Below are 4466 nucleotides of genomic sequence, written 5' to 3'. Positions count from 1 at the left end.
TGAAGACTGAAACCAGTAGGCACTTTACACTGAACTACATCCCCAACTTTTCAAATTTTTTTTTTTTTTTTTTGGTGAGACAGGTCTTCTCTAGGTTGCTGAGGCTGGCCTTGAACTTGTAATCCTCCTGCCTCAGCCTCCTGAGTCTCTAGGATTACAGACATGTGCCACCAGACCCAGCTCCAATAAATCTGAATTTTGAGTTTTTTCAATCTGAACCAGTTGCCTTCTATGCTTGTTACCTGGTTCTCATCCTATTATTGACATTCCTTCACTACCATGTTGGATATTTCTTTTGCCTAAATTCTTTTGTTTCCTAAATTTATACTTTCCTCTTTTTATCTTAATTTTTTTGGCAGGGCTATATATATCACCACCCCAGGGCTATATCACCACCACCAAGCCACACCTAAAGCCCCCCCTTTTTTTCTACATCCCTTTTAAAATTTTGTTTTGGGACAGCATCACTAAATTTCCCAGGCTGGCCTAGAACCAGTGATCCTTTTGCCTGATTCCTGGGTCACTGGGATTAAAGGTGTGCTCCACCGGGACCAGTGCTCTTCCTTTTTTAGTTATTCTCATTTTGGTAGCACATGTCCTCTGGGAGTATTTCTTTAGGAAAGGTATATGAAAATCATTTTCTTTTCTGAACTCTTTGCAAGTCTTTGTCTCCACCAACACTTGTGTTTATATTTTGTGTTTCTTTGAGACAGGGTTGTTACCCGGGCTGGACTGGGACTTGCAATCTCCCTGCCTCAGCTTCCTGAGTACTGGGATTATAGCATGTGCCATCATGCCTGGCAACACTTGTATTTTATTTATTTATTTTGCCAAGTGGGAGATCAAACCCATGTCTTGTGCATATTAAACAAGTGCTGTACAATTGAACAACATCTCAATTCTCCAATATTTGTTTGGTAATTGGCTGAACAGAGAGTTCTCTGCTGGAATGATTTCCTTTGCTATTTTAAAAGCATTGCCATACTGTCTTCTAGCTTCCTGTGTTGTTATTGAGAATGCAAAGCAATTGTAATTTCTGTTCCTCATTTTTGTTTTTTGCTCCTCCCTTCCTCTCAGATCTTCCTGTCAATACTATGCCATTCTTGTTACTATTGCTCTGTAGTATAGTTTAAGGTCAGGTATTACTTCCTGCTTCACTCTTTTTGCTACAGATTGCATTGGCTATTCTGGGTCTCTTATTTTTCCAAATGAATTTCATCATTGCTTTTTCCAGTTCTGTAAAGAATGTCATCGGGATTTTTTTTTTTTTTTTTTTTTTTTTTAAAGAGAGAGAGAGAGAGAGAGAGAGAGAGGGAGATTTTCTAATGTTTATTTTTTAGTTTTCGGTGGACACAACATCTTTGTTTGTATGTGGTGCTGAGGATCGAACCTGGGCCGCACGCGTGCCAGGCGGAGCGGGCTACCTCTTGAGCAACATCCCCAGCGTCATTAGGATTTTAATAGGAATTGTATTAAATCTGTATAACAGATTTGGTAGTTTGGCCATTTTGACAATATTAATTCTGCCTATCCAAGAGTATTGAAGATCTTTCCATCTTTTAAGGTCTTCTTCAATTTCTTTCTTTAGTGTTCTGTAGTTTTCATTGTACAGGTCATTTACCTCTTTTGTTAAATTGATTCCCCCATTTTTTTTTTTAAGGCTATTGGGAAATTAGTTTTCCTAATTTCTCTTACAATGATTCATTGCTTATGTATAGAAGTACATTTGATATATGGGTATTGATTCTATATTCTACTACTTTGCTGAAATCATTTATTAGTTTTAGAAGTTTTCTAGTGGAATTTTTTGGATCTTCTAAATATAGAATCATGTCATCAGCAAATAGTGATAGTTTGAGTTCTTTTTTTATTCCTTTAATTTCTTTTGTCTGTCTGATTGCTCTTGCTAGATTTTCAAGAACTATGTTGAATAGAAGTGGTGAAAGAGGGCATCCCTTTTTGTTCCAATTTTTAGAGAGAACATTTTCAATTTTTCTCCATTTAGAATGATGTTGTCCGGGGGCTTAGTATAGATAGCTTTCACAATGTTGAGATATATTCCAATTATCCCTAGTTTTTCTAGTGTTTTGAAAATGAAGGGGTGTTGTATTTTGTCAAATATTTTTCTGCATTTATTGAGATAATCATCTGATTCCTATCTTTAAGCCTATTGATGTGATGAATTACTGATTTCCATATGTTGAACCAACCTTGCATTCCTGGAATAAACCCCAAGTGATCTTGGTGCACTATCTCTTTAATGTTTTTGTATGCAACTTGCCAGAAATTTTTCTTTTGGTGCTGGGGATTGAACCCAGGACCTTGTGCATTCAAGACAAGCACTTTACCAACTGAACTGTATCCTCAGCCCTGCAAATTGCCAGAATTTTATTGAGAATTTTTGCATCTATGTTCATCACAAATATTGGTCTGAAATTTTTGTTTCTCGGTGTGTCTTTGCCTGATTTTTGTATCAGGGTGATACTAGCCTCATAAAATGAGTTTGGCAGGGTTCCCTCCTTTTCTATTTCATTGAATACTTTGAGAAGTATTGGTGTTAATTTTTCTTTGAAGGTCTTGTAGAACTTGGCTGAGAATCCATCTGGTCCTGGGCTTTTCTTGGTTGGTAGGCTTTTGGTGGCATCAGACCTTCCTTTCTTAAAGTAGAAGAATCTCCTCTTTGTCCTATATGATTTAAATTGCACAAACATATGCTTTGGTAGAGGACAATTTTAATCTATTGTGATAGTACTTTCAATTTGGCAATTTATATTCTTTAGTTCTGGAAATTTTTCTTTAATCCTTTCATTGTGGATTTCTTAACCTATTTTTCTCTTCCTGCAAATCTATTATTTGGTGGCTGAACTTCATAAACTTCTTTTTTCCCTACTATTTTTTCTCTTTTTGATATACCTAAAAATTATTCTTTCCTCAGTGCTGGGGTTCAAACCGAGGGTTTTTTGCAAGCTAGGCAAATGCTTTACCCCTGAATCATACCTTCAGCCCTGTACTTTTAAAATTTTATCTTTAAATATTTTGTTCAATTTTCCCCCAGCTGCCTCAATCCCATCAGGCTCCAGTGGTGCTGAGATGGGCCAGAGAGCAGCTGACATACAGGGATAGCTTGAGTCTGTGTTCCTGAGTGAGCCAAGAAGGGGAGCCAAGGTGGTTGCATGCAACAGCTTAGCCATGAATGGCATGGACTGATGGTTGGAAGAGCAGGTATCTGTGGCTGTGATCTGACATTTTCAAGCTGAGACCTCTAACAAAAAAAAAAAAAACTTTTTTCAATTTCTCAATTTTGCTGATTGTCATTGCACAGACCTGTAATCCCAGCTATAACAGGGGTTCACTTGATGTTTCGACTATATCCCTTGTGGCTTTGAAACTTACATGTGTTTTTCTTTTCTTCCTAATCTTTTCCTCCCTGATCTCATTGTCTTTGAATCACCTCTGTAAAAGCTCCCTGTTCCCACTAATGGGCAGAATCAGAGCCTTTGGGACAGGAGTCTCCTATGTTTCTCCATTTCCTCAAAATTGTGTCCTTGTTATTGGATTGGTACTGAGGACAAGGACTGAGCTTTCAGCAACATAGCAACTTGGGAGGTTGAGGCAGGAGAATCCCAAGTTCAAAGCCAACCTCAGCAACCTAGTTGTAAAGGACAACGGAAAAGCTCCGTAAACTCAACAAGCCAAAACAACTGTTTACCTGTCCGAGATTTTATTAGCAGGACCCTAGCGGCCAGTCGCAGAAGAGAAGGGGGGAGGGAGGGGGAGGAAGGGGGAGAGAGAGAAGAAAGAGGGGGGAGAGTGAGAGAGAGAGAGAGAAGAGGGGGAAGAGAGAGAGGAGAGGATTGGGGAGGGGGGAGAGGGGAGGGGGGGAGAGAGGAAAGGGAGGAGAGGGAGTAAGACTAAGAGAGTAAGAGAACGACCATGAACAGGGTATTGATATTTATGGGCTTAACACAGGATGAAGAGGAGCAAGGTGAGTGGGCTGTTACTTCTTCATTGGCCGAGAGAGTTCATGCCACTTCAGGGGTTGGAGGTGCGCCATTCAAAGTTCGCGCCATTCACAGGGATTGGAGGTGACGATTTGCGCGCCATTCAGTGCGTCACGGACCTGAGCTCCCGGAAGAGAAGTGTTCTGGGCGCCATCTTTACCAATACTCTTGAGCTCCCGGAAGAGAAGCACTCCAGGCACCATCTTTACCAACACTAGTAAGATGCTGCTTAAAATTTTAAAAAAGGGTGTGTGTGTGCGCGCGCGTGCGAAGTTGCTCAGTGGTAAAGTGTCCCTGGGTTCAATCTCTGATGAAAAAAAAGAAAGAAAGAAAGAGAGAGAGAAAGAAAGAAAGAAAAGTTTTTTTTTCATTTGGTATCATGTCTTTGAGCTATAGATCTAGTGAGAGGACCTGGGTTCAATCCTCAGCACCATTAAAAAAATAGTAATAAAAAAGAAAAAGCGC

At 39.6% G+C, this 4466-nt stretch overlaps 1 non-coding gene across 1 annotated transcript; it reads left to right on the top strand.

Moving 5' to 3' along the window:
- Positions 1 to 3002: 3002 nt before the first annotated feature.
- LOC143398731 (small Cajal body-specific RNA 6) lies at positions 3003 to 3261 on the top strand. Its single transcript, XR_013091329.1, has one exon.
- Positions 3262 to 4466: the final 1205 nt, after the last annotated feature.

Source organism: Callospermophilus lateralis, chromosome 4 (assembly GCF_048772815.1).
Source record: "Callospermophilus lateralis isolate mCalLat2 chromosome 4, mCalLat2.hap1, whole genome shotgun sequence".
NCBI classification, from domain to species: Eukaryota; Metazoa; Chordata; class Mammalia; order Rodentia; family Sciuridae; genus Callospermophilus; species Callospermophilus lateralis.
Note: the sequence above shows the minus strand (reverse complement) of the source record. Positions and strands in the feature narration are given on the sequence as shown.